This window comes from Megascapheus bottae, chromosome 4, assembly GCF_031878675.1.
Source record: "Megascapheus bottae isolate mThoBot1 chromosome 4, mThoBot2.hap1, whole genome shotgun sequence".
Taxonomy (NCBI): Eukaryota; Metazoa; Chordata; class Mammalia; order Rodentia; family Geomyidae; genus Megascapheus; species Megascapheus bottae.
Genome location: NC_143512.1, coordinates 81,112,865 through 81,137,825, shown reverse-complemented (window position 1 = coordinate 81,137,825; position 24,961 = coordinate 81,112,865). Strand labels below are relative to the sequence as shown.

At 40.6% G+C, this 24,961-nt stretch overlaps 1 protein-coding gene across 4 annotated transcripts in view; it reads right to left on the bottom strand.

Moving 5' to 3' along the window:
* Sema5a (semaphorin 5A) overlaps positions 1-24,961 on the bottom strand; it is a 377,405-nt gene that overhangs the window by 267,103 nt on the left and 85,341 nt on the right. For 3 of the 4 annotated variants that reach the window (XM_090332136.1, XM_090332139.1, XM_090332137.1), the window contains exon 2: positions 14,800-14,894. The gene's annotated coding sequence lies outside the window, so the exon portion shown is untranslated. Of the gene's footprint in view, positions 1-14,799; positions 14,895-16,610; positions 16,681-24,961 lie in introns of those variants that run through there. The other variant, XM_090332138.1, reaches the window with a different exon arrangement.

Below are 24,961 nucleotides of genomic sequence, written 5' to 3'. Positions count from 1 at the left end.
TCACCAGACCTAGTTTGCATTGCTTCTTTGCCTGCTGGGTTCTCTCCTTATACCCTGAGCCTCTAACTGGTTCTTCCCTTCCTACATGGGATGGTCAGTCTAGGCCCCCAAATCAAGCCACTGTGCTTTGGGGTACCTGGCATCACCACTCCCAGGCACTGAGTGAGAGGGATTCTTGTGAACTTTCATGTGACTCTCCACCTCCATTTCCTGAGTAGCTGGAATTACAAGCTTGAGACATATGACTGGCTCTTTGGACAAATGGTTCTCTATCTCAAAAAAACAAAACAAAACAAAAAAAGAAAGAAAAGAAAAAGAAAGAAATTTTAAATAACACATTTGGGTTATTTTGTACATTATGTTGCATACTGGTGTTTTACCAGTGAAATTATCCTCTGGGGGAAAATAACATATCTTTTCACTATCTTATTCCTTAGTTCTTCACTCATTCATTCGTTTTACTACTCCATTTTTAGTATACATCTAATGATGGTATATATTTTAAGTTACAATGAAGTTACAAGTACGATGCATTAATAATCAAATCAGAGTAATTAGCACTTTCATGTTTCTCATATTTTTTTTTACCTTTTGTTGTGTCTTTAGAGGCTTTGAAATTCTCTGTTCTAGGTTGTTGTAAGCTATATGACAAATTCTCCTAAACTGTAGTCATATCAGAGTGCTATTGCAACTAAAATTTATTCCTTTTATTGAACTGTATTTTGGTGTCTGCCTCCTCTCCTCCCTCAACTCCCTCCCTTGTCCTCCCTCAATCTGCTTTCTACTATTTTTGTTATCCTCTAGGTACCACTATTGAAATCAACTTTCTTAGACACCACATGTGAACAAGAACATACAATATTTTCCCTCCTGGGCTTAGCTTATCTTACTGAACCTAATTTCTTATTTTCTAATTCCACTTGTATTGCCACAAATGACAAGATTTCATTGGTATTTTTATATTAGAGTTTCCTACTCCATTCATCAGCTATGGGATACTTTAGCTTCTCTATCCGGGCCATTAACAATAGTGCTGAAATGAACATGATCTTCAGGTATCACCCTGATAAGCTGGCTGCATATGCTATACATTGAAAAGTGTAAGTATAGAAAGCAGTGCTAATTTTGTCTTTCGGTTTTGGAAGAAACTCCATTGTGGTTTCCATAGTGGCCAGACAAATTTATATCTCCATCAGCAGTATATAATATTTCTGTCTAAATATCTGTACCAGTCCTTTAATTTTTGCATGCCATTCTGCATGGGAATGAAATGATATCTCATCATGATTTTCATTTCCATTTTTCTTTAGTGGTAAATTTTTTTTCATATTCCTCATGGTCATTTGGGTATCATTTTTGTGAACTATATATAAGGACCACTTGCCCATTTTTCACTCTTCCTGCTATCGTGGTTGCTGCTCCATTTTGGATCATAAACCCCCATATGATGAAGGACTTGCAATTATTTTTTTGCCAGTCATGGGCTTGAGCTCAGTGCTGAGCACTGTCCTTGGACTTTTCTCAAGGCTAGAGCTCTACCCTTGAGCCACAGCACCACTTCCAGCTTTTTTTCTATGTATGTGGTACTGAGGAATCGAACCAGGGTCTTTGTGCATGCAAGGCAAGCATTCTACCACTAGGCCAAACTCCCAGCCAGGACTTACAATTATTTTATTCTATTCTATATGATGTCTCTGCACTTGTCAATTGTCTCCTTTGGAAAAGCTTCTGAATTGTATGGAATCTCATTTTCCTTCTTTTGCTTGGTTGTGATTGTTTTGGGGGAGTCATACCTAAAATCATCATTGCTCTCACAACCCTATATGGTTTGAAGTCTCAATATTTCCCATCTTGCATCTAGGTCTTTGATTTTTTTGAATTGATTCTAGTAACAGGTAGGAGATAAGGGCCTCATTTCCTTTTTCTACATATTCTGTTTCTCAGAACCATTTATTGAGAAGTTGGTAATGACTATGCCTTACGATTTATGTATTTCCTTTCCCCAAAGTCCTTAGTGTAGATTCTGGACACTTTCAGCCCATTACTTATCTACAGCCCAACTCTCTGCTTTACAGTAAAATATATCTGCCTTGGGGAATCTTGGTGGACAGTGCCAAGTCTTGTTTTCACTGTGAGAAATGTGAGCCTTCAAGTTTCCATTAGTAGGACAAATGCATTTCTCTCTGATAGAAAATCAAAGGTCTGTGCCACTGATAAAATGCTAGTGACAGAGTTTCAGAGGATGGATCCTCTACGAAAAGATGTTAACAATGCAAGTGGGGTTAACTAAAATCCTTGCAAGGAGTCAAACATTGAGTGGCTCTCGGGTCTCCATTACATTAACAATATGTCACAGAGCATCTGATTCATCACATCACAAATGTTCACAGAGATTCAACACTCAACAAGTATTCTGCTGAGCACCAATTCTGAAGACACGGACTATATCAGGGCTCTGGAGCATTCAACTTTCACCATATCAAGATCGTATCATTGTAACACCAACGGTTATAAAAATTAAAAGAGCGATGTGCCATGAAAACACAGTAGGGCAAATTTTTACTGTGATAACAGCAATTTGGTAATGAAGAAAATCGTAAAGTTCATGGATTGCCATACTCAGTGTTTGTGAGACTAAGTCACAAGGGTTGTGATTACGAGCATAGAGTTCATGGATTACCATACTCAGAATCTACAAGACTCAGTCACAGAGCTCCTGGATTACCACACCCCTGGCCTCCAAGACCTGATCCCAGAGCTCACGGATTACCACCATACTGCTGGCCTTCAAGACCTGATCACAGAGCTCACACAGAGACCCAATCCTAAAGCTAGTGAATTTGCATAGCCAATGCCTCCCAAGGGTTAATTAAGAAGAGATATCTCTTGAGAACAAAGAGTGCATGGTTAGGAAAAAGAAGAATCATAAATAAAGGCTGAAAGGAACTCACATCAAGTACTTCATTGTAAAAGTCTAACCTTATTACCTATAAAAAGAATGTGGCACTTTGTAACAGTAGAGAATTTTGTTGCTGAGAGGCTGAATGAAATCCTTCAAGAAGAGAATTACTTTGGGGATTTTGTTGTCACTTTTAAGATCACTTCGGAAGTATCCAAGAAGCACTGTGTCAAACAAAATGTTACCAGGAGCTTCTGAGCAGAAGCCATTGCCATAATAAGCATCCGGCTTCCACAGGTCTGTCTGGGGCCCATTTTCCTCTTAGAAAGCTCTCTAGGTAAAGGGCAACAAGAACCCCTGAATATGTGTCTGTAGTCTTAATTCATCCCCAATTACCAGACCCTCATAGGTAACTGCCTAGACTTTCTACCTGACTGAGAAATAAAAGCTCCTAACTGAACATTTTTGTGGCCTTGGCAGAATCTTGTTTGTCTGGGTGTTTTTGTTTATTTTTTCTGTCAAAAATCTATACTTTCCTGAGCTTTTCTGTCTCAGCAAATGGTCCATTCACACGTACGTATAAAACTTACATCCTTAATCATTTTCCTCTCTCTTGCAATGCCCAATGCATCAGAATCCCATGGGTTCTACCTCTAAAAATGCCAGACAATCCTTTCTGACTACCCCTACCACCAACACACTGGTCCCTTCCATTCTCCTCCTTTGTGCAGTCACAAAGGAGGCTTCCTTGCTCATCCCTCTACTACCTTTCTTGCAATCAATTCTCTCAATCATGAATTTAAGCCAGCAAATTATGTTCCACTCCAAAGAACTGGAAGACCCACAGTAAACAGGGAAATTGTACCCACGAGCTTTCAAGGCCTTTCATGCTCTAACCCTTGGCCTCTTTTTCGTATTGATCCAAGCTGCTGCCTCGTTCCTCATTCATTCCACACAGATGGATCCAAGGTTGCTTCCTATTCACACAGATGATCTAAATTCTCTGCCTGACACTTACCAGGGAATGGTCCTTTCCATAATATGTATGTAATTATCACTTGTAGTCTAGCCTTCCTGCCCTAAAGTTTGTTCCCTGAGTCAGGAGCCTTCTGGTACTGCTTACCAACACATCTCCCAACGCTTCAAAGATACTCTCACATTATCTGTTTGGGAAAGAGGGAAAATGCAGATTACTTTTCATTACAAACTTGCCTACTATTTTCAAGAAAAGTAGCTAGAAGTTTACATCAATAATAGAAACATGATTTCCAATTACACATTACTTGGGATGCCTGCTTGTCCTTGGTGACCCCATATCCTGGAAGAAATGGGTCAGAGGCATCAGTTGTTTGCACAGATGTTTGTCCGAGAGGGATTGTATTGGAGAGAAACCACCAATGTTATGTTTTCTGTAAGAAAATTACACAGTAAGGGTGAGTTCCAACCCTCAAAGTATTTGCTAGCTCCATGAAATAAAACCAAGGTTCTATTTGTAGAAACCTACAGCTGGTATATTTTGGAAGGAAATAAACATTTGAAATAGGTAGGCTTAATAGTGTGTAATTCCTGTCCAGAATCGTTCTCCCACTGGAGTTCCTCAGGGACAATTGGAAAAAATAAAGTAAAATATATGCTTAAATAAGAAGTGATGGGCCAACCATCTAGATGACCTTGGAGTGACCTCAGTTCACCTTGAGTTGAAAATAATATAGCAATAGCCTTTGTTTGGCTACTAGCTATGTGGTCAAGATAAAAAAAATCTATATAGGTTGGTTCCATATCTTTGGTATGGTGAATAATGCTGCAATGAACATTGTTGTGCTGGTGGGTTTAGTATGCCCTTGTTTCTGGATGATTGGGTAAATGCCAAGTAGTGGAATTGCTGGGTCATAGGGAAGCTCTATGTTTAGTCTTTTGAGGCACTGCCATACTGCTTTCCATAGTGGTTGAACAAGTTTGCACTCCCACCAACAATGTAGTAGTGATTCCTCCTGGCCACATCCCCTCCAGCATCTGTTGTTATTAGTTTTCTTGATCCTGGCCATTCTAACTGGAGTGAGGTGGAATCTTAGAGTTGTTTTGATTGGCATTTCTTTTATGACCAGAGATGTTGATCATTTCTTCATGTGTCTATAGGCCATTTTTGTTTCTTCTTCAGAGAAGACTCTCTTTAAGTCTTTAGCCCATCTTTTAATGGGATGGTTGTATGCTTCCTAATTAATTTACTAGCTATGTCCTTTGCCATACAAAAGCTCTGCAGTTTAATGAGGTCCCACTTATCCAGCCTTTCTCTGATTTCCACTACTTGGCATTTACCCAATCATCCAGAAACAAGGACATACTAAATCCACCAGTACAACAATGTTCATTGCAGCACTATTCACCATAGCAAAGATATGGAATCAACCTAGATGTCCCTCAGTTGATGAGTGGATCAACAAGATGTGGTATTTGTACACAATGGAATTCTATGCTGCCGTCAGAAAGAATGACATTGCCCCATTTTTTAGGAAATGGAAAGACTTAGAAAAAATCATATTAAGTGAAGTAAGCCAGACTCAAAGGAACTTAGGTTCATTGGTTTCCCTCATTTGTCATAATCAGTTGAAACCTTGGGCTCTCCTAGCAGAGATTTGCAATAGAGTAAAACCTTGATACAAAAGGCCATATAGTAGGACGCTAAATGAAAGGATCTCTAGGACATAGAAACGTAAGCCATATAATGAATGATTGTTGTTCTTAATGTACTATGTTGTTTCTCATCTCTTTTGCTGTCCCTTGGTTATCTCATATTGTTACAGTATCTCACTTTATTACCTGATAGATCAGATATATTTGTATCTGGTTATTTGAAATTGGATAGGGAAGGGGGGAAAACAAGATGAGGGGTGGGGGTCGGGGGAGGGAAATGGGGACCAAGACATGTGAAAGGGTATCAATGTATGGGAATGAATGCACCATCTATCTGGCAAATATCATGTAACCCTTCTATTAATTACAATAAAAAATATATGAAAAATAAATCTATATAAAATAATTATAACAGGGTCTGGTTCAAATAATTAGAGCAATTATATTATGAGCCATCAGTATTTTCTGAAGTATTCCAGATTGTGAATGTTAGAAAATCCTTGTCATGTTTGTGTTGTTATTGCTACACTGTAAAGAGGCAGGAGACAACTTCTACTGGAGACCCTGCCAGCCCATGACAACTGCTACATGAACTTGGCAGATACCTTGGAATATCCATTTGACACTTTCTATACTCAAGAAGCTGGCATGGGTTTGAATAGAGAAGCGGCTCCCCAAATCAATAATATCTTCACTCACTTTTGGTTAAACATCATTGTTTTATATGTCCGATCATTTAGGATTTGCTCTACAAACCAGCTCCTTACAAATACTGTGCCATAAAGAAAGAGTTTATCCAAGAGTATGAACATTAAAATAACACTCGATATAAGGCCTTAACATATTTATGGCCCTGAGCCAGTAGTCGAAATTCTTTCCTTAATCATTGCTGCGATTATGACATCCTAAATGTAGACCTAGATTATAAAGTAATATTAAAAGAATGCAACATAATCCATGACACATAAAGTTATAGAAAAATCATTCTAAAAGTTATTATAACAAAGTGAAGCCAAAATGCAGTAATTTCAGAAAATCACAGAAAAGTGAACAATTATGTAGGTTTTTAAAAAATGGACTTGTCTGCCTGAGCATGTCGTCAGCTCAGTGAGGATGTCTTATGTGAATACCAAAGAAGGACATGCCTTCACATTCATGTGCCTCTCTGAGCTTGTTCCTTCTGCTGGTGTCTAGTCTGTCTTGAAATAGTGGTGTTCACATCTCACAGCTATGTGTTAAGGGATGGTTGATCATGGAGCCAAGGACTATCCAAACTGTGTATGCTTATATACCCACATATGCAAATCTGTACCTATAACACCAAGTCAGTGAACAACAGCTATTGAAAAGGTGCTACACAGCTATGACCATATTGTTATATGGGTCCTTTACCAACCTACCAACTAATTTGCCAAGAATTCAAAAGTAAGCTTTATGAGTGTTAAATTTTTAATTATAGATTTCACGGATTGCAGCCCTGCATATCATACTTCACTCATTCTAGAGCAGTGCTATCATCATCTGTATAATATCCACATATTCAAATAGCTATAAAACTGTTTTTTGTTTTGGGGGAGTTTTTTTTACTGGTTCTGGGGCTTGAACTCAAAGCCTGGGCGTTGTCCCTGAACTACTTGAGCCATAGTGCCACTTCCAGTTTTTGAGTGGTTAATTGAAAATAAGAGTCTCATGGGACTTTTTTCCCTGGGCTGACTTTGAATCGCAATCCTCAAATCTCTAAGTAGCTAGGATTATAAACCATCAGCGCCCAGCTTATACTTACTTTTTAATTAATGTTTTACTAGGTTTTTTTTTATTTTTATTTGAAAATGCTAAACACATCGGGATTACAATTACACTAAAATGAATACGCTAATATGTATTTACAATTAGATCAATTCATAATTATAAAAGTACCTATTCTATGGTTCCGTGTGTGTGTATGTGTGTGTGTGAGAGAGAGAGAGAGAGTGTGTGTACACTCTCTCCATCTCTCTCATCTACCCAACTAACCTAGAATTGTGCCTGCTATATGTCCGGTGCCACGTACACTGACATTGCCCTGTGGATCAGAACTTCTACATAACTATGTTACAGGAAATACAACATAAAGGTTCAAAGCTTGGCTCACCCCATGACCTAGCAGTCATGATGTGCTGTGCTATTTTTATATTTAATAAGATGTACTCCTTGAAAATGATACTGATGAAATTCTGCTGTGACGTGGATAGCAATCAACACACTGGATTTAAGAATCACTAAACAGCAGGAAGGAATTGACATCTGATCCTATAGTACAGGCTAGAAGCCACCTTGGCTTTGGTTCTATGTGTATCTTATACCATGCTTCCTTTGAGGCTCTTTGCAGTTCTTCTCAGTCAAAGCTGGGTGTATTCCTACTTGCCTGTAATCTTAGTATCTGGGAGGCAGAGATCCACCTAAACTGCATAGCAAGACTCCTTTTGTCAATAAATAATGTAACATTACATATACATACACACATATATACATATATACAACACACATATATACATACATAAAGGCATAAATAAACGGTGAGAAAAGATCACAAAGTCAGAGGTGATGGCACTCCCTTTCTGGTCTTTGATATCCCGGGCACAATGGACACTTGCAATGGTAAGCAACAGACTCTATTTGTAAAAGCAGCAAAGAGAATGGTCCCATCTAAACAATGCAGAAATAGCCAGGTGCAGAAAACACAATTATGTAATTCTTCTAAAGCTATATACTAACATCTTCAGTCGTAGCACAAACAGAAAGCTAAAAGAGCAATTTAAACACATACTTAAGGACCATGCACTGTATTTTACAAAGTTTCACTCTCACTCATCTCCTGAAATAACACATATACATATCCAAGTTTCTTAAGTACCAGAAGAACTCAACAGTCAAGCCCAGTACTTTGCATGTTGGGGGAGAAGAAATGCACGTAGACACAAGTACAGCAAGGAATTCAACTTTCAGTTCCCACCATGCGAGCTTTCGTGTGAGTATGGGGAGACAGAACGGCTGAATTCATCGAGGCGAGGTATGGACAAAGGCTCCTGAGGACCTAAGAACTGTTGGGCCTAAGAAGCCATGGGACCTAAGAATTGTTGGACAGGCAGGCAAATATCCATATGCTTGACAATTCAGAGAAAATCACACCACAAGGGATGAATTCATGTGGGAACTTGAGAAGAACACATTCCTCCTCTTGAGGATAAGTGGAGAGACGCCAACTGTGTGACCATATTAACAACAGGATGCTTCCCACCCTGTGTGGAAAATCTCAAAAGATCCATCCAATTCTAACCCATCAACTCACCGGTTGAACAAGTATTGGCAGTCAGTAAGTCTTCCATAGTATCTCTGACCCGGGGATGGAGTGGTAGGCTTTGGAGGAACACAGACATTACACAGACAGAATAAGCAATCTATCGAATATATCAGCACTAAGTTCTTTGAAAATAATGATAAAATGGAGGAAAATAAAAACAGAGACTTTTAGGGAGACTTTTGCCATCAATAATTTGTCAGGAAGATTCCAAAAAGCTCCAGTTGATACTGCAGGAGAAAGCATTCCTAGGGGACCTTTGGGAACAGACAACAAGCACAAAACCCATGGAAAGGAGTCAGTGTAAAAACAGACGGTAGTGTGGATACCTCACTGGTGAAAGACAAGCTGACCCCAGTTTAACTGGGGTCAGTGAAGGTAAGAGAGGGCACAAAGAAATGGCCTAGATTATGCACAGCCTTGCAGGTTATAGAGGGATGCTGTCTTTCCTTCTCAGTAAGACTTCTGCCCCTGTATGAAGCAGGCAGTGAGCCTCTCTGGACGCTGGGAGGCCCAGGGGCAAGGGCAGACTCCAGAGATCAAGAAGTGATGAGATTCTAATCAGATTTCCATGTGAGAGAGGAAAAGAATCAAGGATTTTTCCAACTGTTCAGCCCTTGACAACAGAGAAAATGGGATGGTCTTTAATAAAATGGGAATTCTAAAGAGGGACCTTCGTAGGAACCAGGGGAACCAAAAGTGTTCATTTTGGAAATGTGAATTCGAAGACTACATTAGATAGAAAGTTGCAAGACAAAGCAAGCATTGAAGGTGGCGCTGTGTGTAAAGATACAACCATCCTGCCATCTTGAGAACAGCAGAGAAGATTCCGGGCACTGAACTCTACAGGAATTTGCCAGTTAGATGGCAAGGAGATAAGCAGGAAGCTAAGACAGAATGAACCAAAATAGAAGAATGGGTTCAGGGAAATGTGTCATTCTAAAACCAGATGAGGAGAATACTTTAAGGAAATCACAGGACTGAAGCCACAAATGCTTCTGACTGTGAAGTATGATACCACTGACCCTTTAACACCAGAGTGAAAATACAGAAGTGACACAGGCCTGATCCTGAATGCCTTTCAGATGGATGGGCAGGGTGATCAGAATGGGGGGGAGATGGAGAGGGGATCATGGGGCTTGAACTCTGGGCCTGGGTGTTGTCCCTGAGCTCTTCAGCTCTAGGATACAGCCGTACCCCTCGAGCCACCGCCCCACTTCCAGTTTTCTAGTGGTTAACTGGAGATTAGAGTCTCTCATTCTTTAGTGCCCAGGCTGGCTGGGAACTGCAATCCTCAGCTCTCAGCCTCCAGAGTAGCTAGGATTACAGGCATGAGCCACAGCACCCAACTAGGTAAGTATTTTTATGATATTTTTCTCAAAGAGAACACAAGAACTAGGTTGTACACACATGGGAAATTAGGTAGATATGTCCATTCTTACAGAAGACCTGCTTAAGAACCAAAGAACAGAGAATGGATGGAACTTTGTCACAGTTGGGTCACGGCCCCAAATAAAACTCATCAGCATGGCAGCCAAGTAGGATTCCATTTGTCCAGTGCCGCCTTTTTATACCGTATCTGTAGCAGAGAAGACTTGTGCAATGGAAGGAAAAATAACCATTCTTAAAATATGTGTGGCCTCTGGGCTGTGAGCATCCAAGTGTAATAATTCAGAGCCTAGGAAAATGCCTTAAATACAACCACCTAAGAGCTCATCAGTGAAATGTGAGAGCTGTTCACTATTCCTGGACACCAGTATATGAAAATACAGTGGTATTGACTTCCCAGAATCTGCCAACCATTTTCCCAAACTTTTCTTTCTGCTTTGGTTTAACCAATAGTGGTCAGTGCTGAAGTTTTAAGTAAAACCAAGTGGTGATGTCTTTGATCCTTTTGTGGCCATGAGACCAAAATAGAGACAAACACACATGAAAGCCCCATGAAATGCTCACATGAAAGCAGTGGATATAAAGCAGTGGATATGCATGAATGCTGGAGGCCTACAGCCCTGCAACTGGGAAGCCTCACCAGTATTCTATACAGAGACAATCAGGAAACCCCAGAAGGCCTGTGAAATCCAAACATGTAAACACTGCATCACTTTTATGCCCTTGGGAAAGTTCTGCCAGAGGATCCTATAGAGGCTTGAATAGACCAGGCAGAGTCCTAGTACGCGAATGTAAATCTTCAAATCCTAGCAATTAATCCCACATGCATCTGATCCATTCATGGGTATTTGAGAATAAACATGCACCCTGTTCCTAGCCTGACTTGAGCAGGGAATTGAGAAAGGAAAATGGATTCTGGACCTCACCATGCATCTGTGTTTCGCAAATCTTTATAGTCCTCATAAAGCTGGTGACCTCTAAGACAGATAGCACACTTGGCAGATGCTCACATAAACAAAAGAGAAAAGGGTTCAAATACCCACAGGAGAGGAGAGGGGGAGTGGGGGGGGGGGACTGGAGGACGCCCAGCTTCCATAATGGAAGTTCCAAAGCATTGTGGTAAGGATAAAGGAAGGGGGCCATGGAGCTGCCAGTTAAACTTCGGTAACACAGAGTAAACTGCATGTGACACATCGGATCAGGTCTGCATAGGGGCTTTTGCGGATCACCTCACAAAGCTTTCCTGTCAGGCTGACTCAATAACAGGACAGGAATAATGAGGAGTACCATTATTAAGAGTGACACGCTAAATCTGTGCCCCAAAACACAACCCACTCAGCATGTGTAAGCAAGGGATGCGCCTTATCCCCACAACACACAAGGAACATATTTAAACTACCACAGAAAGAGAATTTTAGTAGAATAACAACACACAAGAAAATTGGTATTAACGTTTTCTTAAGCATACTTAATCTCTTTGTCCAAAGAATCTGGTTTAAGCACATCAGTATCTATTTTATGACCCTGCCCCCTCCAAATCTCTACCCGTTCACTTCTTAATTTGTAAGTAAGAAATATAAATAGCAAGAAAAGTAAAGACTGCGAGCTGTGACCCATGCTCAGATTCATACACATCTCAAAAAGGACAATCTAGAACTACACTTTCAGGAAAAATAAACTTATAAAACATTTACTGCAAGCAGACTGGAAACTGATATTGTAGACAACTTCTTGAACCTCTACACATGAGGACACAGGCCAATACACCTGAGATCCAATGAACCTGACCTGTCTTTATTCTCACCATCCCAACAGTAGGGGGGAAAACACCATGCCAGGCACCAATCCTAATTACTAAAGGGTTCAGATCTGAAGATCCTGGTTTGATGCCAGCCCAGGTAGGAAAGTTCTGGAGATTCTTATCTCTAATTTGCCAACCAAAAGCTGAAAGTAGAGCAATAGTTCCAGTGATAGGGTGTGGGCCTTAGGCAAAAAAACACTAAAGGACAAATCCTGTGTACTGAGTTCAAGCCCCAATATCAGCACATATATACACACACAAAAAGGAAAAGGAAACACCTCACCAAAAGTCAAGTATAAAGATACGGTAAAGGCACAGCACTCATTGCACTTTCCTTAACCAAGAAGAACTGTAAAAACACGAAAGAATTCCTGTTCACTGGCAATAAAATAGGTATCCACTGTAAAATAAAAAAAAATGAGCATGGGAACAGGAGTTTGGACTAATAGTAGAGTGCCTGCCTAGCATGCACAAAGACCAGGTTCAATTCCTTAGTACCACACACAGAGAAAAAGCCAGAAGTGGTGCTGTGGCTCGATTGGTAGAGCACACTAACCTTGAGAGAGAAAGCCCAAGGGTAGTGTTCAGGTCCTGAGTTCAAACCATGACTGGTAAAAATAGATAGATAGACAAACAGACAGAGAGACAGAATGAGCATCGGGTATCTTCCTCTTATCTACAAGTATTTTTTTTTCTCTTTTTTTTTTTTTTTTTTTTTTTGGCAGTCCTGGACTTAAACTCAGGGCCTGAGCATTGTCCTTGAATTTTTCTCAAGGCTAGAGCTCTACCACTTGAGCCACAGCACCACTTCTGGCTTTTTCTAAGTATGTGGTACCAAGGAATCAAACCCGGGTCTTTGTGCAAGCTAGGCAAGCACTCTACCACTAGGCCAAACTCTTGGCAATCTGCAAGTATTTTCTTTATCTAAACATCCTCATTACCCTAAAATAGAGCTGTGAGCTGGTACCTCACATCTATAATCCTAGCTACTAAGATCTGAGAAGTGTGGTTCAAAGTCTGTCCTTGACTATGTACAATTAACCATGAGAAAAGATAAACAGATGGTGTGGCTTAAGTGGTAGAGGAGGAGAAGGAGGAGAAGGAGGAGGAGGAGGAGGAAGAGGAGGAAAGAGTAAGAGGAAGTGGAAGAAGAAAAAGCAGAAGCAGTGTAATGAGGGCCTGTAAACTGGCAGGAAAAAACAAGAATTTGTATTGGTTGATTGTTTTTTGTTAAAGAAAAAGAAGAGAATCAGAATGAAACTGACAGCAATTTAAAAATTAATGTCCAGTTTTAAATAACTACCCTCTAAATTTAAAAGTTGAAAAGCTTAAAAAATCAGAAGAAAATAAAAAGAAATTTCCATAAATTTCTATGTACTGACCAAGATAAAAAAAAAATGGCATTGTTAACATGGACCTCTTTAAGATGATAAAAATAATAAGCGAAAGAAACGTAAAACTTTTATATAAGCTAATAACCTTAACAACAAAACCAAATGAATCAAACAATAAAAGCACTCACATCAATAAAAGTAAGCCCTAAAAGGTGTTAGGAAAATAATGATTCTCAATAACTAAACAAGCACAAAACAATCTTTATACTAGTTTGTTTTCTAATTTCTTCCTGGTACAATGCCTACTTATCACTTAAAATTGAAAAGCAAATAATAAGCAAACAATGAAATATATTTAAAGAAATATCATAACACATTGACAAAAACATTTTGATGACAAAGGAAAATATATCACAATATACTGTTACATTTTATATACATATACTTATATATGTATATAAAACAAATAGCATATATATAAAACATCTCGGGCCAGAAGTTTGACCTAGTGGTAGAGTGCTTGCCTAGCATGCACAAAGACCCAGATTCAACTCCTCAGTTCCACATATATAGTGGTGCTGTGGCTCAAGTGGTAGAGCTCTAACCTTGAGAAATGTCCAAGGACTGAGTTCAAGCCCCACACCTGGCAAAAAAAAAAAAAAAACCCTACAAAGACTATTGACATCCTCATTAAAACTCTTGGTTTTAATTACAATTAGTCTGCCCTAATTAATTACTCCTTGATTAAAAGAAAGATTTATCATTACTATTATATACTAAGCATTATTTCATACCGATCCATATCAAACTACAGTATGATAAATGCAGGGTGGACATGGATAGTATAACTCCTCTGAACAATTAGATGACAATTTAACAAAATGAATACCAGAAAGCTTCCTAGGAAGGGGTGGAGCTTACTGGAAGGAGGCCGATGAATGGAGAAAGAAATGTTGGGCAAAGAAAGGAATAATGAGGACATACAATAGAATCCCCAAAGTACATATGTGAACATGAAACCAAGTAAACTGAGAGGAGGACGGGGGTCAGGGAGAATGATGGAAGAGGCGACACTGATCAAGATGCATTTTACTGATAACCTGACACCCTGAACTGAACCCCCTTTGTACAACTATTTAAAGATAATAACCAAAAACTCAAATAAAATAAACCAGGACAGAACACAAAAGGGACCCACGAGATAAAACTAAAAGCACCCTGAGTCACAGATGCCCTTTCTACTCTCGTTCACTCAGACTTCACAGGGTAAGGTCAGCACCAGACAGCATTGCTTGAGAGAGGAAGGCTCCTCCTGAAAGCAAGTGCCTTTGCTGACACTTTTCCAGCACGGACATGCCAGCATAGCGGACATTCGGTCCCTCACTTCCCATTTAGATGTTCTACTCACCAAAGAGAGATGGGGCGAAGATTGCCTGCCCTCACTCATGAATTACTCTATTTCTTCAGCTGCATGGGCCCTCAAGCCCTCTTCTGACACCAACCCTTCAAAAGAGAGAGAGAGAGGAAAGAGATTAAGCCTATCGGTTTATTTTAAAAGAAGCTATAGTCATTGGTCATCAACTCTACAGAGTTCCCTTAATGTCCAAACAGCTGTAGCAACCCTAGTTCTAAAGAAGAGAAAGACAGTCCAGACTGTGATCACTGACAGGAGAATCAGTAACATGCACACCAAGGATTTCTTCCTTCTAAGAAAATAAAAAGGAGAAATAAAAAACCTAATGCTGGGGCTGGGAGTTTGGCCAAGTAGGAAAATGCTTGCCTAGCACACATGAAGACCCAGGTTTGATTCTTTGGTACCACATACACAGAAAAAGAAGCTGGAAGTGGTGCTGTGGCTCAAGAGGTAGGATCTCCAGCCTTGAGAAAAAAGTCCAAGGACAGTGTTCAGGCCCTGAGTTCAAGCCCCATTACTGGCAAAAACAAACAAAAAAACTAATGCTGTTCAACATATGAAAAGAAAACATCCAAAAGAATCATTATTTCAAACTAATTATAATTACTTTAAGCAGTTAGAAAATAAAATTGTAGCAATTTTATAATAGCTTTCTCCATTAATCAAAACAGGACACGATGGCACATAAAAGGAGGTATTTCAAAATAAGTGATAAAAACAATAAGGATGAAATAATGCCAGAAATGGGGTTTACACTTTCAATTACACATTTATTATTTGCTTGTGCACAACTAAGACTTGATAAAAAGAAAATACAAATCACAGAAACAACTGACTTCATCCAAGCCCAGAAAACCTGTTAGAACTCTTGGTCCAATTTAACACTTAGCCTTAGAAATTTAACACTAGAACATTGGGATATTTTAGACATAATTTAACATTAGAAAAACTTGACCTCGCAATGGAAAGGCAAGACTTATGACCCTAGTCGTCACTAGAACACAGAAGGCGGACCCTGAAGAAATGGGTGACTTCCCAATTAATACTGTTGCAGGGAATGTGTCTGTTTTGTGTGAAGGATGCCTGCAGTGACATCCAGACTTGGGCCTTCTGTTCTAGTGTCATTTGCTCTACTCCTGCTATTGGATACCTAAAACATACTGATGTCATCCATCCATTCTCCCCCCACCCCCCGACCCCGTCACTCTCTCTCAGAAAGCAGCTGAAAACTAGGACGATGAAATAAACAGAGATCTCTCCCAGGACATTCTGGCTATTCCTGCAAGCAATGGGTCCCCACGTGGTCCACTTTAATAACAACCGAAAGGTCCACGGCCTCCAGAAAATAACCTGAAATCAATGAAAAATAGGGTCTGCGATCCAGAGGCTAGAAAATCATGATTAAGTGGTTTGGCCTCTGCATGAGGATTCTGGCATCCAGAAGTGCCGACCACCGATGTCATGGCAGACAAGGCAGCACATTTCAGAGGCGGCCATCAGTACAAGATGCTCAAGTACACTCAGACTCCACAGCACCACCAGTGCAAAAGATGGTGGCATAATCTTCTGGAAAACACAATCATAATCCAGCTTGAATGGCTGAGATTTTATGAACCCTCATACCCAGCTTTCTTTTTAATCTCTGAACAGGATCTTTTACATTTTGATCATAGATTTTGAGTTATAATTAGCTCCGCTGACTGGAAGAAAATGCAATTCCTGTCAGAACTTGAAGTCTGAACTCAAAGTCCATCTAAGCAGCAGGATTTAGGAACACAGACAGCCCGACAGTGTTCTTACCTTACCTGTGTTCAAACCAACAGTAAAAATAGTGTTTATCAGCCCAGTGCCTGGCACCGGGCATGTTGAAATAGGACTTTTTCACTCTGAAAGATACACCAAGAGCACATTAGTGGCTAGAGGGCCTCAGGCAGATGTCGCAACAGAAAGGCAGAGCCTTTGGTCTGGAGTCAAGTTAAAGGAACAGCAGCCTGTGTGATCTTGCTTCCTTCCAGTCACATTATCAACACAGAGATACATAAATCACAGTGCACTCTTCTAGAAAATGAGGAAGGAAGTCAGAGGTAAAGAAGTTACAAAGGCCCACATACTCATCCACATCTCTTTGGCTCAGCTCCAGATTTACCAGCAGTTGCTCAGTATTAACCTTTGCACAAACAACCTCACAGCCCTGACTGTCATAAGTCTCAATTAGAGTCCTTCTTTGGGGGGGTGGGGGAATACCGCTAATATAACATACATGTGCAGAAATATTACTAGAATGCTTAGTTTGCAAACAATCAAAGATTTCCCAGAAGTTTTGCCTTTACAGGCTCTGAAAATATCTCCAAATAAAAATGCCTAAATAAAATTTAAACACCAGTTATAACTTACTAAGCACCCATCAGCACGTGACTTTCTGCTAACATATGCAAATTTTTTGCTGCACACTCTCCTCAGAAGCAGGTTCAGCTCTGGGTTTGAACACCTTGAAGAAATCAAAGGTCAGCTGAACACCAGCCTTAATTCTACAGATTCATGAAACAAATCTACATTTTAGGCCAAAAGCTCAAATTGAGATTGCACGATAATTAAACTACCCTGGCTATAAAATGAAAATGGACAGAGCATCTGGTATCATGAAGTCTAGTAGAGTAATGAACAGAAAACCCAATTAGATACAGGTTCAAGGACCTGGAAAACTGCTGGACCAAGATTTCCCATCATGCAAGAATCTTACCAGTGGCCAGGAAGTTTAATTGACAGGCTTCTTGTCATTAGCCAATCAGTAAACCACAGCATACCATATGGCCGTGCATGGTAGGTTGTTAAAAGACAAATCAAGAACCACTTTGGCATCAGGAGAGGGAGGAAGTCACACAACACTCTGCAAGATGATGCTGCATAATACACTGGATCGTATGAAACCTGAGAGAAGTTACTTCCAAGTAGAAGAGTTGATGAAAAATTCCAGACAAAAGCTTCATGTGACTTGGTCTTGATGGGTGAATAGAAGATGGTAGAATATCAAAAGAGATAATGAAGTTTATCACAGTGGGTGCTTTATATGTGAAACATGCAAGATTGGCCAGGAATCCCTGACCAATTGTAGTCCAGAGCCAATCTGGTCCCAGCATGCTGAGTTTGGAGCACCCGTGCCTGGTACCAACGCTTGGCTTGGATAAATAGTATTTACAGGGATGAAGTAGGAATGTAGCCATGTGAAACAAAGCCAATCTAATAAGATGGAAACATCAGAACGACAAAGTAAGAATCACAGTCAGCAAGCTGACCTCCTGCTCCAGTCTGCGGAGGAAAGCAAGGGGGTAAATATCCCCAGTGAGAGGCCTGGTGGCAGCAGAGCCTCACTGAGCAAGAACAAGGGTTCCAGTACCTGCTGCAAGGCCACAGGCAGCTAAATGGCAGGAAGTTTCCGAGAGGCCATGAGGACCACTGACGTATGGGAAAAGTAAGGGCATAATTTTAAGGAGTGTTTTTATGAAAAAGGGGTGGGACTTTATTGAAAAGAAGGAATTACGACTGTGTCCAATGAGCCACGGGGATGAGTGGAGTTTGAAAGGGTGGGGAGGGCAGACAGGAAAGAAAGGGAGGAAAGTGGGCGGGAAGCAAGCATCAGGGAGGATGGTCGAAATACATTTAGGAACATTAAACATAGCTGAGAATCCAGACCAAAAGAAAGACAGAAACCAGGGACTTCATTTCTCAGAGCAATGACTGAGCCTAACATTTGGGAAGAACAAAATTCAATTGTTTTCCATTTAGTCTTTGTGCAGATTATCCTTTGGTGAGTACTTAGACCTAGTAGTAACTGCTGACCTTGGAATCAATGTTACCTCAATCACTGGATTAAAGCTAGAGATAATCACTTCCTATTAGGCGACCACCAGTGGAACCATAAGACATGTTCTAAGGTCGAAAGAGGCCTGGGAGGAGTGAGGAAAGCGGGGGAGGAGTCAGTGGGTCAAATGACTCCTTTATTAACACTAACAGTTACCAAACACAAAGCAACTGTCCAAAATCATCATTCCCCCCACCTCCCCTCCAAGGACAACACAGTTTTAGAATAGTGAATACTTTCTCTCCTTGAAAATCATTCCCCATATTTTCAAGGGGCAAGCATGCTTTTCATGCAGGTAAAAGTGGATGCAAGGCATAAGTGGCTAATTTGTATGAGCCACTGGCAACTTGGAATTCACTCTAATAGCTAAATGGATCTGTTCTGTGTACACAGAAAAGGAAGGGTATCTGAAGCCCTTACAACTGTGGTCTCTCAATTTCTAGGGTTTCAGAATAACACAACCAAGACTCACTCTGTAGGCTGTGCCTGGTCTCAACAAAGAAGACTCAACATTCAACTGCAGATCCAACTTGACAGGAACATTCTACATCAACTCTTAACTATAAAAACAACTATTAGACTACAATTAATACTTGACTACCTGTGGTAAAGTGGTCCTCATAAATACCCTCTGGCCACTAAACAAGAAAAGAGAAATATTTGCCACAAATGACAGACCCACAAATTAGACACACAAATGACACTAAACTTTCCTTTGAACAAAGCTGTGCAGAAGCAGACAGAATTTACAACTGGAGTATACAATGGGAGTGGCCTTACCCCTTAGAAAGTTATCTGGCTATACAAACAATGAGTAAACAGCAATTGGTTAAATTGTTTAGAAAAAAACAAAACCATTCCCCTTTCAACAAAAACAAAAACAAGCACCAAGGAAACCAAGCAACAGGGTTCGTTTCTTTTTTAATTAGAAGTATATTGCTTAAAAGAAAAGAAAAGAAAGGGGAAAGGTGTTCTCCTTCAACTCAAAAAGAAAAAAAAAAAGGAGTACAAACCCACCCAAGTCACTTTAGGAAATGTATTGGGTTGTATCCATCCTGAGTTAGCTGTGGCAGACACAGAAACCTAGGTGCTACCATTTTACATCAAGTAAGATTATCTGAACTAAGTAAATTGTGTTTTGCTTAAGGAGACAACTGTGATATCATTGTCTGGCTTCAATCAAGTTAACATACTGAAATTGCTTGGAAATGTTCATCTCTCCAAACATGAGACAAACAAGCCTGAAATTAGGCCCAGTGACTGCTGAATCTTCCCTCCCCAAGGGTGGGCAAGAAAACTTGAAGAAAATCAAAGCTAATTTTTGCCTTAAAGCATGAAGGTAAGTTCTGCTATTCCTAACCTAAATGTTAAGTTCAAATTCCATGAATCGCTGGGTAATCTTGCACAACAATTCTAACAACACAATTCTGCCATGCACAGGGGGCTTATACTTGTAATCCTAGCTACTCAGAAGACAGAGATCTAAGGACCGTGGTTCAAACCCAGCCCAGGCATGAAAGTCCATGAGACTCTTAACTCTGATCTCTAAGTAACCAGAAGTGGTGCTGTGGTAGAACTCCAGCCTTGAACGAAAAAGCTCAGGGAAAGCATCCAGAGTTCAAGCCCCACACTGACCAACAACCACCAAAAAAAAAAAATCTAATTCTGTTCTATTTGTCATCATTCTATAAAAATTACTGACAAAAATAAGAATTAGGCTACTAGAAAATGGACCAGATGGTGTCTTACCTTCCTGAAAACGTTTCTGGGCTTGGGGTGTATACACGTGGGGAATAAAAAGATGAAGAGCCTCCTTCTTTTTTTTCACACTGGGAAATGAGTCATGTCATCTATTTCTGCACAAATTGTACTGAAATTTTCTCCCAAATGAAGAAGCCTCACAGTTTCACTGGTGTTTGAAAAGCAACCGTGTTGCTTTTCTGGTTAGTCATCCTGCCTGGTCTGCAGCCTCTATCACAGAAGCTTCTCTGACAAAGGAGGCAAACTAAATGAAGCCAAAGGCTCATTTAGTATCCTGATATAAACTTGCAAGTGGAATGCACGCTTCTTTCTAAGAGTCAAGACACTTCATATATATATATATATTATATATAGTAACATGCATCCTTTAAAACTCATGACATAGTCATTATGACAGTATAAAGTCCTCAAAAAACAATTATAATACAGCAATATAGCGTGTGTGTGTGTGTGTGTGTGTGTGTGTGTGTGTGTGTGTTCATGCCTAAAGGAAAGAACATTGGTATATCAAAGAGACCGCTACCCCATTCAATGTAGCTCTGTTGATGATAACTAAGAAATAGAAACAACCTATCAGCTGATATGTGGATAAAAAAAAACTGTGGTATGTAGGCCTGGGAATACTATTGAGCAATAAAAAACAAGAACCAAAATCCATCATTAGAGGCAACATGGATAGAGCTAGCAAACATTATGTTAAATGAAATAAGCCAGGCATCAAAAGAGAAATGTCGCATGATCTCATATGTAAATGCTATAAAAGTTACCTCAAAGAAATCAATCATAAAATGGTGTAGTGCCTTTGAAGGGATGCAGGGCAGTTTGCGGTTGGTTAACAGATACAAAGTGTGCTTGGATAGGAAGAATAAGTTCTACCATTCATTTGTTATGCATTTCCATTTATTATGTATTTCCTAACAACCAGAAGAGAGGATGGTAAATGTTCCTAGTGCAAAGAAGTAAGATACTACCTAAGCTAATTACCTTTTTGGATCATTACAAATTGTGTATACATATAATGAAAATATCCCATAATATCTCACAAACTTGAATCAATTAGGAGCTAGCCCAGGGAGTCTGATTTAAAGCAAGCCATTTACTTCCTCCAACTAAACCATGCTTAGGATCTCAAATACAAAACTTAAAGGAAAGCTATGAATAATCTCAGGAAATTGTCGTGTCTACTGGCGATCAGAGGAGCCAGAATCATCCCAACAGCCACCTGCAGGTGACAATGAGCCTGGAAAAGATGTGAGAAGGAAACAAGGCCAACTGGAAAGGACCAGGCCTCCCAAAACAGTGTTGGAGGACCCCCTGCATGCGCTAAGGTGAATGCCCGTGAAATCCCTCTCCTTCCTGCCTACTGAAGTATGCTGCCTGCTTCCAGGCTTTCTAAAAGGAACATCCTCCCTTTCCTCTGTGGATGGACAGTAGAACCTGGCCACTCCGAGATGGCTTCTTTTTCTTTTTGCATTTGATAGCCCTCTGGGAAAAACCTCCTGCATTCAGTACTTATTAGGTTAATTTATGAATCTCACAGCAAAACTCTTTCTGGTCCTTTAGATTACATCTTATTGGCTTGACTTCACCAAAGAAATCATTCACCCTACCTGTCCTTTCTGTTGGCACACTTACCCCAGCATCTCAGTGTAAGGTAGTCATTTCTCCTGACTGGTGACGACAGCTTCACTGTTAGCTCACCGCCCCCCTCCCCGAGCCCACTGCGAGGGGCAGGCATCTTGTCTTAGTCATCTAGGAATCCTTAAGTAAATGAGTATTCTTTTACCTCAGAACATGTATTAATATTCACAGATCAGAGCCCCTCAAAAACATACGTAAGAGAGGCATTTTTCCAATTTGGCATCATGTGATTCTATCCTGACTCACTTTCTGCCATCAGTCAGAATCACACAGGAATACAGAAAGTATTATCCTGACGTGGCCAGAGCTGGCTTCATCCTCACTGGAGGCATTGGATACGCTGTCAGACACCCATATAAAGTCGTTGGACATTAACCCATCCATGTTCTTAGGTAAGGAGAGAAAAGTCACAGCTGCTGGGCATGTCTTCTTCCACCTCTCATCACCCATCCTGAGAAGGTTGTCTGGTCAGAAAGGTGCCTTCAGTTTCCATTAGCTCTCAGCTCCCCTTGTCTACTTGCAGGGCTGTTCTTCCTGCTCATGCAGGAGAGAAATCCCAGCTGCCTAGTGTTCACGTTCTCATGCCTGCACTCTCTTGTCCACCATGTGACTTATGGGTCCACGGATCTGTCTCCAGACTCCCTTTGGGAAGCAGCATGCACTAGAAAGCTCCTCTGACAGCGGCATCTCCAGGGACAGGGTTTTTGCATGAATGGTGTTCACAGGGGCACAAAGACAAGCCAGTGTCCAGGAGAAACACACAGAAATATTCATTCGTCTAATGAAACATCACCTGCAAAGGGCCTCTTGTCTATGAGGATGGTTGCCTCCACCACCCAGATCTCAAAGATATCAGGCCAGTTGCAAGTGACTCCACTTTCCGAGTACACAGGTTATTCCTGAGGTTGCCATTAATAAAGACAAAACTTCTAGCAATGCTTGCAGAGTCACTGTGCTCTCTCTGCAATCGTGAGCTCCAGACACCACCACACAACATGTGGCCCTGTGTCCCACACTCTCCCCCTCACACTCTGCCTTATTCCCAGTTAGTCACACCTGAGAAACTCAAAGGAGCTCCCTTCTCCATGCTCAGATTTCAACTTGGCACGGGACATCAGAAAAGACATTCATGGGAAGTGGCGCTGTGGCTCAAAGTGGTAGAGCGCTAACCTTGAGCTGAAGAGCTCAGGGACAGCGCCCAGGCCCTGGGTTCAAGCCCCATGACCAACTCTAAATAAATAAACACATACATACATTCATGTTCTTGCTAAAAGGAAACTAAAACCCTGATGTGATAAATGAATTATTTTCTTTAAACCTTACACACATTTTTAACACCAGGACATGGTCATATTCTTGGCACCCTTAGCACCTGACTTTAGGGTGTTCTTGTGTTCACTTAACTGTACTTTTCTTGGTCAGGCTGTACTTCTTTTTAAGTCTGCAGAAGCCACAGTCCTCAACATGAGTGATAAGCTTACTGATCTAGGCTTTAAAGAAGGGCAAGTACAGCCTAGCTACACAGGAGGCTGAAACCAGAGCATTTCGGTTCAAAGCTAACCAGGGCACTATGAAGCCATGAGACTCTTATCTCCAATTAATCTCTACAAAATGGGAAGTGGGGCTTGGCTCCAGGGGTAGAGCCGTAGCCTTAAGCTGAAGAAGCTGAAGAGCTCAGGAACAGTGTCCAGGTCCAGAGTTCAAGCCCCCTAAATCCCCCCAAAAAAGAAAGGCAAGTACAGCTGTACTGAGAGGGTAAACCATCATGAAGAAATAAAGCTAGGCTGTGCCACTTCAAAGATCAGTCCTTGCTTTGAGATGTTTGTTTTTTTTTTCAAGCCACACAAATTGGAGTGTTAAACTATGAGGCCCTTGACATACTATGCCTTTCATCTATCTCTTTCTGACCAGCAGACATCCAGCCACTCTGCAGAGGACTAAGATAAAATCTATCTATTGCTCCATACATATCCTATGAGAAAAACTGTCTAATCGTGGACCATCCTGACTGTAACACTGAGGAAGTTAAACAATACACAACATTCTTCATTAAAATGGAAAGCAGATAGCACTGTTGGAAAAGTGAGACCTTCTATCATTCTACTTGGAACTAAATATCTCACTCTATTGGATGATTATTTCTTCATGAGCTTCAGGTTGCTCGGCAAAGAACACATACATAGTTGTTCAATACTAACCTAAGTCATGCTTCATTTTTAAACACCGTAAAAAGAGACATAAGTCAGAAAGGTAACGTTAAATTTGAGTGTCTACTGCTTCCTTCAAAGACTACTGAGATAAACCATCCATCTATAAAATGAGGCAGATGTAATGTGATTTGTCATTGTTCCCTTGAATTTGGCCTCTCCTAGTTCTGTATTCTGGACCATATAAAGGTCTTCCACCAGCCAATTGGACATAACCACCCTAAAACTGAGCAAGGAGGGTTCGACATAGCTCAGGCATCCCACAGCCCTTATGTTGGGAACCTTGGCACCTGTCAGCCTTTCTTGCTTATTAGTCAGGGGTGGCATAAGGTTCACTCTTCTGAGCAGGTGAAACAACCCCATAGGTAGGGGGAAATAGGAAGGAAGAACAGCCAGTAAAAAGAGGAACAACATAATCATGAAGGAAATCTGAAAAACTGCACAGGTGAGCCCTTCCTCTAATCCATCACGCAATAAATGCTGTGAACAGAAACAGTTTCTCCCCCACCTTCCTTTGCTTTTGCCATCAGAGCTTTGTCATTTGTCACCCTTACAGATCAAGACTGACCTGCATGTCTCCTCCAGCTATGACAGACCTTTCAAGAAAGCAAGGAGAGAGAAATCACAAGCTTTGTCCCCCTAAGGACAATGACTCCGGAAACTGTCACTACTCTGAGGACATCTCCAT